This window comes from Heterocephalus glaber, unplaced genomic scaffold (assembly GCF_053883595.1).
Source record: "Heterocephalus glaber isolate CG9 unplaced genomic scaffold, H.glaber_assembly_v1.0 deba00001688, whole genome shotgun sequence".
Lineage (NCBI taxonomy): Eukaryota > Metazoa > Chordata > Mammalia > Rodentia > Bathyergidae > Heterocephalus > Heterocephalus glaber.
The window spans coordinates 3,680,073-3,692,993 of NW_028258413.1; the positions used below are offsets into that span (position 1 = coordinate 3,680,073).

The 12,921-nt window shown below is 51.1% G+C and overlaps 1 long non-coding RNA gene across 1 annotated transcript; it reads left to right on the forward strand.

The window, feature by feature from the left end:
• The first annotated feature begins 354 nt into the window (after positions 1-354).
• On the forward strand, positions 355-3,262 carry LOC110345981 (uncharacterized). The gene is made up of 3 exons (XR_002389717.2): positions 355-445; positions 1,908-1,969; positions 2,158-3,262. It is a non-coding gene; the product is annotated as an uncharacterized LOC110345981 (long non-coding RNA).
• Positions 3,263-12,921: the final 9,659 nt, after the last annotated feature.

Sequence of the window (12,921 nt, forward strand, 5' to 3'; positions counted from 1 at the left end):
AGCTTTGCCACTTGGAGACAGCAAGAACCACAAATCTGCCGAGGATCCTGGTTCCTGGAGGGCAGGGCACTCAGGCAGCAGACCAAAGAGGAGTGCAAGTCAGTCCTCACAGCTGTGAGCTCTTTTCCGGCCCTGTTCCCGTGGGGTCCCGTGGGGTCCTGTGTGTGGCCAGGCCCTTATAACACTGTGCAACTGAAGGAAAACGGGGGAAGGGGGGATGGAGGTGGGGCAGGGATTAAACATTAGGCCTGGGGCAAAAGCCTCCTGCTTCCAAGTGCGAAGGTGACCTTCAGCAGGCGGCCGAGGCCTCAGGGAACTGAGGTGGCCGCTGAGCTCTGGAAGTAGAATAGGGGACAAATGTGCACAGGGATTTCGTAGTGAAGCCAGCAAAGGGAAGTGACCCACTTCGCCTGCTCTCTGGAAGAACCGGGATCCTCTGGCGTCAGTAAGCTGGGGTGGGGGTGGGTAGGGGCTGCTGGGGAGATAAATTAAAAACGAGGGGGAAAGGTGATTCAAATGTCGGAGCATAAACTTCTTTGGAATATTTTTGTGAGATTAAAAAAATAGTAAAAAGATGAAAGAAACCTCTGGAAAAGAACAAGCACCAGTGTTCACATCGGCAACCCTGCTCCCACGGCTGGCCGGTGTGAGCTCAGCGGCTCCATTTTCGCATCAGCCAAGCCATTTCCTGCCTCTGGAGCAAAACCCATCATGGCTACTGGTCCCTGGCGATAATTTCTTCCTCTCTGAAGACCATAACATTTAAATAACAAGCACAAGACTCCTTCAGGGAGCAGAACAGGAAGGAGAGCCCTAAAGGCCTGTCAGCTCTTTCTGTCGAGACTCCCTTCTCCTGGGCTGAGGTCTTGGCCGGGCTCTGAAGGGGAGAGGAGAAGCTGACAGCAGTTCTGGCCTCTCTCTCAAGAGTCAGAAACACAGTAGAGATGAAGTCCCATAGCCTCGAAGGAGGTGGGGACCACAGGGGCAGCTGCAGTCTCCCATGTTAGCTCCGGAAGAGCAGCCACGCATGGCCCCTCCTGGGAAGGCCTGGTCAGGGTGCCAACCCCACACGTTTATCAGTGAGTGTTTCTTGGCACACAGTCCTACACTGCAGGGGACTCAGAGGTCATAAAACCCAGTCCTGCCATTTGACAGAACGCTTTGCTAGTCAGGGACACAGCCAGGCCTAGATTCTGGGGCTCCTGATTCCCAGGCTGGTTTTCTTCATTGCTTTGAGTTGGGCATTTGCCAGTTGGTTAAAACACACGGTCTCTGTCTGCAGTTACTTGAAAATGTCTATTTCCCAGAACAGGGAGTAGTCCAGGCGATGAGCGAGCATGAGATGACCAAAGAAGACACCTGGTGTGAACCCTGTGTCTCTAGGGCCGGGCAGAAAGGAGGGCCGAGGGCAGGGCCTGCAAAGCCACTGTGCTGTCTGAACTCTAAACCAGTCTGGCCCTTCACTGGGCCATGAGGGACCCAGAAGCAGTCCCAGGTGATGTCAAATTCCTCATCTGCAAGTGTGGCACTGTCACCGAGGGAAGGTCGGGGTGCCTTCTCAGGGTCACAAAATGCCCTGGCTCCATCCCTCCTCCTTCACAGACACACACGCCACTTCCTGCTGTCTTCTGGTAAATCACCTACGGAGACTCCTGGCATTTACCTCACAGAAGCTTAAAGCTTCCTCTCCCCGAGCCCAAGCTACGCACAGAGAGAGACTACAAAGGAGGATATTGTTCTTATTTTATACCAGCTGGGGGGAAGAGAATGCTGAGGGAAAAACACTGAGGGATAGTTTTAAAACTCCAAATTCATAGGAAAATTATAACAGGATTCTTATTTTTAATTCCATTTTCCCCTTTCCTTTCTACCATGCCTAAACCATTTCTAAAACTGTCCTTATTCAGGTACAGAAGACTTTGTCCCATCAAGCTCTGTGGAAAGCCAGGGGAAGATGTGGCGAGAGGAGGTACAGGTGGGATTGGTGACACTGATGTGTTGGGTTCTTAGGCCTGACCCTAGAAGGGCCGGAAGAAAGCACAGGGTTTTGGGGTGAGGGAGGGCTGCTCTTCTGCTTCCCACTGGCAGGATTGGAAGGAGGAGGAGGAAGAAGCCCCCCTCCAGCCCCTAATCCTCTGCCCTATCTACTTCTTCCAGAAAAATAATAAGAAGAGAACAGCCACATCCATCAATGGCACTGATCCCTGAGCCACACCAGTGGCTATGTCACACCCACCCAACTTTCGGACAATGAGGAAGCCAGGGAACAGAGTGGGGCCAGTTGTCTGTGTGGGCAGCACGGTGTCCTGCAGCCTTCCTGGTGTGGTTTTCAGGCTGGATGCACACACCGAGGAATTAAATCTGGGGAGAGAACACGAAGGGTGAGCTGCTGGAAATGTTCATGCTGTTGCATTCGGATATGCGGACAGGCTGACACAGTGCATGTTAAACCAGTTCAGAATGAGGCAATATTAAAAATATTAATTCGGGGACCCGAGGTGGGTGCTGAATTTGTAGAAAGGGCATGCAGCCCCTGCCCTGAGGTCTGCGGGACCAAGCCCCTCCCGAGGGTGGGCACGGTTAGTTGCCATAGTGAACATTCCTTACACCCCAGCTTTCTTTGGGGGTAAAAACAACTTATTAGTTGCCAAAAGAGACATGCAGAAGAAAAAAATGGTCTTTCCTTCTCTTTTAAGATCTGCTTTGAAGACAAGGTAACCAAATAACCAAGCTGTCACATAAACTCAAAACACTACATCGAGGTCTGTAGGGAGAGGCCGGGCTGCAGGACTGTTTTGCCATCCCTGGGTGACCACTGGAAATCATTCTGGAGTCCTCTTTCCTGAGAGGCTTTAGCTGCCTCTGCATCCTGAGTGGGTTCGAAATGCTGACCTTTCATGGTCATTTAGATATTTAGGGAAGAGCCAGATCGGGTGAATGAGATGGAAGAGGACACAGCATCATGATTTCACGAGCTGCCTTTCCGGTTGGCCAGCACTTGGCAGCAGCAGTCACCAGAGCTGCTTCCGAAAGTGAGGAGAAGGATGGGTGGATGTCTGAATCCAGGAGGAGTATTCTGAGGGGGATTCATGGCGACATGTCTTTAACCGTAATAAATTTTTAAAAATTTAAACATTCACCTGGATATTTGATCACCTGTATGCATGGACTATGGGATGTTTCATGAATGACTCCATCAAATCTGGGCACAATGACTGAGCATCGTGTCATTCATGTGCCCTCCTATCTGGTAGGAACCAACTCTAGGGGCCCGTATTCTGTTTTGCTGGCTTTCAGGACCAATGTCCCTGTATCTTTCTAGATTCCAGTCCCCAAACATTGCCACAGACAGAAAAGCTTGCAGAAGCAGCTGCTCCTCAATTCACTGCGGGGTCTCAGCCCAACCAGCCAATAAGAAACTGAAAATATCCTAAGTAAAAAGCACACATAGCCCACCTGACCTAGCGACCACCTGGCTCAGTGCCTCGGCACCCTGGAGGGACTTAGGGGTTTGCCTAGTGACCCTATGGAGACAGGGACAGTTCGCTGTCACTGCCCAGCAAGGCCGGGAGCACTGGTCACAGTCACGGCCTGGGGAAAGACTGAAATCCTAACTATGATTTCTACAGAATAAATAACACTTTCTCACTGCTGAGAAGTAAAAAACTCCTAAGGTGAACCATTAAGTCAGGGCCATCTAAAGACCAGTAGTATGAAAAGAGACTATTTTTGTGCAAAATAAAAGTAAAAGGTTAAATTGGGACTTATTCGAGACTATGTATCAAGAGTAAATCTTCATACATGCACATTACAAACAAAATGGACTTCACAGGTCCCATTAGAAATGCCCTACACCTCCTCACCAACACTTTTCTTCTAGCTAACAAACAGTAAGGATGTCATGGCGATTTCTCTTGGCTCTTGTGACCGTACTGCTCTGGTTAGATTTATGGGTAATTTCCAGGTTGAAGTAGCAATATACTACAACTTGCCCATTTTTGAAAGCTGTAATTATTGCAGGAGTAACTTTCATTTTTGGGGTTCACAGTTTTGTTTTTTTGTTCCGGGGATGAAACTCAGGACCTTGCGCTTACAAGGCAGGCGTGGTGCCACTGAACTACATCCTTGGCCCTAAATTTTCATTTTTATTGAGATAGCAGAGGACAAGAAATCTTCATAGAAGGAAAGCTTAAAAATTAACATAAATGCTAAGATGGGTTCTTTCCAGGTGTGTTGGCTCATGTCTGTAATTCTAGCATTTTGGAGGCTGAGGCAGGAGGACCACCATGAGTTTGAGGCCAGCCAGCCTGAACTATGTAGCGAGACCCTGTCTCAGAAACAAAAGAAAAAGAAAACATAAGTTCTAGTTCCTTTTTCTTTTCTTAGAATGTTCAAATTTATTTATTTTTAAATTAATGGACAAAGTGCATGTATTTTTAGTGTATAAAATAATGTTTTGAAGTATATATATATATGTTGTGGAACAGTTAAATCTAATTGACATATCCATCACCCCACATAGTTACTGTTGTGTTTTTTTTGGTACTGGGGATTGAACTCGGGACCTTGCACTTGCAAGGCAGGCGATGGAACTACTGAGCTAAATCTGCGGCCCTTCAAGCATAAAACATATTGTCATTAACTATGATCACCAAACTATAGGACTTTTCCCTGCTGTTACCTCATTTTGTCTCTTTAGGCAAATGCGTTCCCAATCCCACCCTTTCCCCAGCCACCAGCCTCTGCTCCCCACTATGCTCTGTTCCCATGAGATCAACTTTTAAGGTTCCACGTGAGTGAGGCCACACTGCACGGCCACACCGCATTTGTCTTCCTGTACCTGGCTTATCTCACGTAGCACAACATGTGGTAAATGTCAGGGCCTGTCTTTCATGGCTGGACAATATCTCATTGTGTGCCACCGGTCACGGAGCCTGACTCTGCGTCTCGAGCAGTAAACCAACTGATATGGGCGGCCGAGCTCTCTCCAATACCGGTCTGCTGGGTCTCAGTCCTGTTTTTAAATGAAAGAAATTAGGGCACAAACGACCGTTTGGACTTTTTTCTCTTAGGAGCTAAGGTGTGGAACTCCAGGTGTGCTGCTCACTTCCGGTTCCTCTGAAGCAGTGATGGCGAACCTTTCAGAGGCGAGTGCCCAAACTGCACTCCCAAACCCACTCCCTTACCGCAAAGCCCAGCACCGCGACTAAAGCTGAACAGCCCGTGCTCGGTTGCTGGGTGACTGCGGCACGCGTGCCCCAGGTTCGCCCCCTCTGCCCTAAGGAGACTTCCTTTTGTCTCACTGTACCCAGCAAACACCACAGGCCCTTAAGGAAAGTGTGGGGCAGGCTCCGCGGAACGGGTCGCGGCCCTCGGTGTCTGTGAAGCAAGGCCCCGAGTGCCCGCCCCAGGACAGGAAGTGACCCGAACACTGACAGACGGGGCCCACGGGGGACACAAAACCAAGAAGCAAGGGGCCAGGATTTCGTGTTTTCAGGGACTCGGGATGCTTTTGCCACAATGGGTCCCTTCCTTCGTGAAAAGATAATAAGGTGGGGAAGGCGAGGAGCTCTCTGTAGGAGGCACACTCAGGCCTGGTGAGCAGCTGCTTGCAAACTCTGGCCCGCCCGCTAAGGGCACACGAAACTCCGGTTCGCCCGCAGACTTCCTTCCTGCCCGCGGAGGAAGCCAAACACCTACGGCCAGAACCGGAATGGAAAACGAGCCTTCCGCCTCTCCCCGGCTCCTCTGCCTGACCCGGAAGAGGTGGAAGGAGCCTGTGCGTGTCAGTGGAGTTGCGGATACGGAGGCTGCTGAGGCCCACGGAGCCCAGGGCCTCTGTCCCCGCGGGAGGCCCCTCCTGGGCCTCTTCCAGTCGCGGGGGAGGCACAGATCCCCGGCCCGGACCGGAGGGGACACAGGGGCCCAGGGAAGGACTCCCGTGTTGGCCCGGAGGACGTCGCGCTCCGCCGAGGGCGATGGCTCGGACCTCAGCGAGGACGTGAACTCAAGGAGCAGCAAAGACATGCGCGGGGCAGCTGGGGTCCGTGCCCAACCTAAAACCCGCGTTTGGCACCCGGCCGGCCCCAGTCTGTGCGTGAAGGTCCCCTGGCCTGCAATGACAGATGCGTTAGGATGAGCTCCCCAGGAGGCTCGAGCTCAGGGGCCCGCAGGAAGAGCCGCGGGAGCCAGCGTCCTCACCGGCGCCTTGGCCTGGGGCCTCGCAGCCCGCAGCGGCACAGGGCTGAACAGTTGCTGTGACCCAGCTCGCTGGTGCCATTTTGCTATTTCACCCCCAATTAAGGCGTCTGCTTTGCTACAAGTAAAACCTCACCCAACAAACAAACGTGCATTTCAGTGCCGTCGTGGATTTCGCCAGACACTGGCCACACCGCACCCGGGCCGGTTCCCTCGCTGCCACTGCGGGGCCTCAGGAGGCCTCACCGGGCTGCCAGGGGGGTGCGGGCCACACTTCATGCTGGGAGACAGCTGTAAGTAAGTAAGCGACAAGGACGCAGACGAGCACGCTAGAGGAGGGGGCCGGAGGGTGTCCAAGAGGTTAAGTATTTGGAAATAAAGTATTTTAAAAACTGCCTGTTTCTGGGACATCATTCTGGCACTAGAAACTGAAAAGTTGCATTCTGTTCCATGGGGTTATAATTATTAAAAATCGAAGACAGAAATGAGTTTATGCTTTTTAAAAATCACACATCAGTATGAAATAATATAATCATATTACAAAACTTGGAGAAACAAAGACAAGAAAAAAACTTGCCCGCATCAAACCAGCCAAGGCAACCACTTCTGTAAGCAGTGTCTTTCCAGTCTTTCTTCCCAACACAAGTTACATAGTCTGCACTGTTTCAGTGATGAAGTACGTAAATGTTCCCATCGTGCTTTCTCCACAGAGTATTAAGATGATTTTTAAAATGTGGGTAAGTTCCGTCTACGCTGGAAATTTCGCGTAGCAGCATCTCACCTGCATGCGGGCAGCAATGCTCTCGATGCCCAGGTTGTTCTCCACTGCCAGGGAAGGAGCGCCCCGGAAGGCCGTGCTGGTCCACGGCTCCACAGCATGCTCTGCCCATCTCTGCCAGCCCCAGGGCTCCCTGCAAAGTTTCCCAGCCTTCATGGGCACCCACCCCAGGCTCGGCGGCAGCAGGGCCTGGCCCGTCTCAGCGGCCCCTTTGGCCTGGTCTGTGCGTCAGCGGGGGCTTAGTTCTCTCCACTGAGGTGGTGGAGGAAATGTGGGGACAGGTTATGACTACTAAAAGACTGATGAAGCAGATGGCATGCCTGTAGGACAGAAACCTGGACACTAAGCAACCAGGAGCAGAGCTGGCCAGCGGGGAGCAGCAGGGTGGCAGCAGGGAAGGGCGGGAAGGTTCTACAGCGCGACCTTGACATTTACACTTCATTTAACATCTTACTTAAACAGTCTTTTTGCTTAAATTAAGAAGTCAGAGGTTGAGCACACCTGTAATCCCAGCTCTCAGGAGGCTGAGGCAGGCGCATCATTACAAGTTCGAGGCCAGCCTGGGCTACATATCGGCTCCTGTCTCAAAAATAAGTAGATAAGGACCCGGATTTAGCTCAGTGGTGCCGTGCATGTCTTGCAAGAGCAAGAACCTGAGTTTGATTCCTGGTACTGAAAAAACAAAACAAAACAAAAATAGGTAAATAAATAAAAAGTAAAAAATAAATTAAGAAGTCTGGACTTTCTGCTTCTTGAAGCCAAAGACATCTGCACTAATCTGGGCTGCCGCTCTGCAGCTGGGTCTCCTCCATCGGCATGGACTCACTGTGTGGATGGCTGGAGAGAAGGTCCCTGTGGGTGGTCACCTTGTCCCCTGAGGCCCAAGGTGGCCCCGTGGAAACCACTGCTCACCTTCCTCTGCTGCCTGCACTCCCCCTGCCCCCTGAGCCTCAGTACCAGATGTCAGAAATTTCCCATTTTGTAAGAGTTCCATCGGTATGTCCATGAGTCGTCCAATCTGTGTTCACTGGTCGCCAGCCCTGCGTCAGATGCTGGGGTCGTGGAGGCCAGGGTCTGATGGGAGAGACAGGCATCCCCTCACACCTGCTCTGTGTGTGGGGTTCCCCCCTGCAGCGACCACTCCCCGTGTGACCCGCAGACACCATGTGCAGCAGAAACAGAGCTTTGAGTTTGGGGCTGCAATCCCCTCCCGGTAGGATGCTCTCTCGAGCTGGGCTGTGACATCGAGCCCAGATCCCTGCTGGCCACACGGTCATGGAGGTCAACAACTCGTACTGTGCAGTGTCCTGTGTGTCCCACATCTTTTGGTTACAGTTATTCAGTAATTCGCACAAGCTATTCAATACTTCATTATGAAATATTATAAAATTCCATCCAACCTCTGTCCCATACAAGTCGACGTGAGTGTTCTGAGCCCGCTGAGCAATGATGCCCAGTGGGTCACGTGTGTTAAGTGCTTTTCAGCATGGTGGTGCACACCTGTAATCCCAGCTACTTGGGAGGATGAGGCAGGAGGATCTCAAATTCAAAGCCAGCCTGGTCGATTTAGTGAGACCCTGAAGCAAAAACAAAATTTTGCCAAAGGTTTGGGGATGTAGCTCAGTGCTCCCCAGGTTCAGCCCTGGTACTAGGGAGAAAATTTTTTTTGGTACTGGGGATCCAACTCAGGACCTTGTGCTTGCAAGGCAGGCGGCAGCACCACTGAGCTATATCCCCGCCTGAGAAAATTATTTTTGAATCCATGATGTTTTCCACTCCGATGAGTTTATAAAGGGAGAGCGTCAAGGTAAGTGGAGGAACATCTGTCATGTACCCAAGTGGTACCGTTGTGGCGAACAGAAAACACCCTAGGAATCAAAGTCTGAGATATGACTCATTGCCTAAAAGGTAGGAAAAACTATAACTGAAGGAAAAAGGTTTGCTTATGGTATGTCTTAGCACAGAAATATTATTTATGTTTTTACTAGTGCTTATTAATTGTGCTGAATATCGAGTCACATTGTGAGATTTTCTTTTTAAAAATTCTGCTAGGGCCAGGGATTTAGCTCAGTGGTTCCACTGCCTGCCTCAGAAGCACAAGGACCCAAGTTTGATCCCCAGTACAAAAAAAAAAAAAATTCTGCTAGTCTGTGTCTGTGGTATATAACAAGCACATTCACAGTGGGGAGTTGGCACGCATGCATATCACGTCTTCATCCTTTTTACTTCCTCTCCTCTCACTCCTGTCTCCCCATCCAGTGCCCCTTCCCATCGCCACAAAGGCCATTTGAATTGGGTACTGACTATTGAATAAGAGTTTTCCTGGTGTAGAAGTGGAACAGGAATGGGCATCTTTGACAAGGAGCCCTATGAATAAAGATGTAGAATAATACGAAAGACTTATTTCCCTCAGCATCATGGTCTCCAGTTTCATCCACTTATCTCTGAAAACCTCAAGTTTATCTTTACAGCAGAGGAGTACTCCACCATGAGCAAACACCACGTTTTCTTTATCCATTCATCTGTTGGTGGACACGTACACTGTTTCCAAGATTTAGCTACTGCTATAAACACGGGTGTGCATGGGTCACTGCAATGTGATGCCTTTAACTCCTTTAGGAGGAACCCTGGAAAGGAAGAGCTGGGTGAAATGGAATTTGCATTTTTAGGGTTTTGAGGAATCTCCACCCTGATTTCCATAGAGACCGGACCAGTTTCCATTCCCACCAGCAACGTGGAAGGGTTCCTTTCCCCACGGCCTCACCAGCATTTGTTATTACTGGACTCTTTGATGATAGCCATAGCCAGACACACAAGCTCAAGTATCACATGGTTTCTCTCATACGAGAAACTGTATCTATGAGAGAGAGAGAGAGAGAGAGAGAGAGAGAGAGAGAGAGAGAGGAAGCAAAATAGAAGACAGAGAAACAGGAAGTAGGGAAGTCTTTGTCAAATAGGAGGTGCAACAAGCTGGAGGGAGGCGAGGGAGAGAAGGAAGATGGAGAAAAGAATTGCAGGGAAAATGATGAAAATAGAGCTTTCACAAGTGGGAAGGGACTGGGAGCTGGAGGAGTGGGGAGGGAGGGAGGCGGAGGATGAAAAAGGAAACAGTGAAGATGCATCATGTGCACACCCCAACTCCCTTCTTTTAATTTCTTTTTTGCCCATTCCTTTCCTCTTGCCACTTTCTGATCTCCAAAGTGCATTAAACACAAGCCCGGCATGGTGACACACACCTGTGATCCTAGCGCCCTGGGAGGCTGAGGCAGGAGGGTCACAAGTTCAGGCCCAGGCTGGACAACTTAGCAATTTAGCAAGACCCAGGCTCAACATTAAAAAGAGAAAGAAAGACAGAAAGAAACAGAGCTGGGAGGTAGCTCAGTGTGAAGGGCCTGGGTTCAGTCCCCCAGTACTCCCCGTCCAAATACATACATACATACATACCTGGAACTAGGAAGTCAGAACACACACCCACACTCACACCTGCCCAGGCACCCCACCCCTCATGAAGTGCTCCTGCATCTAACTTCTGTGGGTGTCTCAGAGCGCTTTTAGCACAGCCCTGACACCCCAAACCCTTCACGCAAGTTAGCTGTATGCTGATGTTGTTTTGTTATTCTTGTTTGGCTGGCAGTGTGCATTTTATTTTGACTTTTGTTTTCTAGCTTTTATGATCATTTTCTTTTTCCTACCCATTGCACCAGGTTTGCATCTTGTTGGGGTTCCCGGCTCGCGACATGACCGGGTGTCACCGAGCTGGTGCTGGGAGGCTGCTGCTCACCAAAGTCACCGGCCAGCGGCCTGACTTCATCCAGGCTGCGCTGCTGCCTCCGATGGAAGACACGGAGACCAATTCCAGCACAGCCTCCTCTGGCTCCTCCTACATTAAATAAGATTTCCTTGGTTTAATCTTTCACAAGACTGAGCTCGCCGATTAGGTTAAGAGTCCGAACTTTCATTCATAGAAGGTATCCTCATTCCCCTTGTTTCTAATTTTTTTTGCCAAACCAAAAACTTCAAGGCTACTGAAAAGACTAAAGTAGTCTTTGCTGTTGCTATAGAAAATTATACAACAAGGGCTGGGGGTTTTAGCTCAGTGGTTCTAGTGCCTGGCTCACAGGTGCAAGGTCCTGAGTTCGATCCCCAGTACCAAAAAACCAAAAACCAAACCAAACCAAACCAAAAAACAAACAACAAAAAAAGAAAATTATACAATAAAACTGCAAATTAAAGAAGCTATCAAGAAGTATGCAGATAGATAGGCCAGGCATGGTGGTACATGCCTGTGATCCCAGCACTTGGGAGGCTGAGGCAGGAGGATTGTGGCCAGCCTGAAGTACATAATGAGATCTGTCTAAAAAAAAAAAAAAAAAAAGTAGAAATTACTGTGAAAAGGGCAGACAGTTAAAAACATTCTTGTCCAGGCCTGTAATCCTGGCACTTGGGAGGCTGAGGCAGGAGGATCACAGTTCAAGGCCAGCCTGGGCTACACAGTGACCCCGATTCAGAAACCAGCCAGCCACAAGTCTGTTAATCTGGCCTTTTGGTGCTCTTGGTGTCTGTCACCTCTGTAACACTCTTCAGTCCTCACTGTGCCCTGATTGTGCCTGGTGTTGCTTCCTGAGCGGGGCAGACTCACAGGATGAGCACCGCCCAGGGAGCAGCCTCACACAGGGCCTAGGCGTCGGAACTTCTGCTTTTATCGAGGATCCAATGCCAGGCGCAGGCCGAACGGACCCGGAACACCTGCTAGCGGTGCTCGCTGTCCTCGAACTGGAGCGGCAGGTCCTGGAGAGTAAGTAAATATCTTCTCAGTTTACAGCAGCGGCCAAGGTGCCCAATCAAAAGGGATTTGTAGCCTGGCACGGTGGCTCCTCCTGTAATCTCAGCTCTCTGGGAAGCAGAGGCAGGAGGATTGCAGGTTTAAGCCCAGCCTGGGGAACATGGTGACTTAGTGAGACCTTGTCTCAAAATTTCGCTTAGGGCCTGGGTAGAATCCTCAGTGCCACACACGTGAGGAGAGGAGTCTGACTGGACAGCAAAGCACATCCGGTCAGTGCTCATTTTCATCTCCTTGGTTTCAAAAAGGAAGCGCCCGACACAGCATCGGCGCAGACTGCAGTGCGGCCAGGTCAGGCCTCTTCTCTGTTTTCTCTACCAACCCATCCCGTGGTCCGCGTCTTCGGAGCCACATCTCCTGCGCCTCCCGAAGGCACCGCCCGCCGAGGGTGAAGTGAAGGGCGGAGGACCCTGCATCCCGGGCCTCCCTGCCGCTGAACTCCGTCTTTCATTGCTTACGTTGCACCTGACAGAGTTAGCGGTGAAGGGAGGCGCGGGGCGGCGATGCCCCTGCTCTAGCGCTGCTCCGAAGGGGAGGACGCGGCGGGAGCGCCACGGCGCAGGCGTACAACCGCGGCTCAGCGCGCGAAGCTTCGTCAGGATTCACCGGGAGCCGCGGTGCACTTTGTGGGGTGCATGCATTCTGTTGTTTAAGAAGGTGTGAGCAGCATATAGTGAGTGCTCAGATTTCGCGAAGCGTTACAGTGAAAGACACGTCGCGCGCCCCCCCGGCCACCCTCCCTCCCTCTCGGTGCACGCCCAGGCCCCGGCCCTTCCCGGGTGCTCGGGTCCCAGTGGCTGCTGCTCCAACACACGCAGCCGAAAGGCAGCTCGTCCGCGCCCCCAGGTCGGCCCTGCGACTGCTGGTTCCTCCCTGAGCACTGTGAAGCAGCTCTGGGTGAAGACGCAGGCAGGGCGCGAATGAAGCTCCAGGGAGGACCCAGAGCTGCTTGGAAAGGGCAAGAGATAGGACCAGCGTCCGCAGCGAGGAAACGTATTCTGAGAGGCATTCGTGGCGATGTCTTTGACTGTGGTTTTTGTTCATTAGTTTCTTTTCCTGGTGCCGGGGATCGAACTCAGACATTGCGCCGCTGAGCTACATCCCC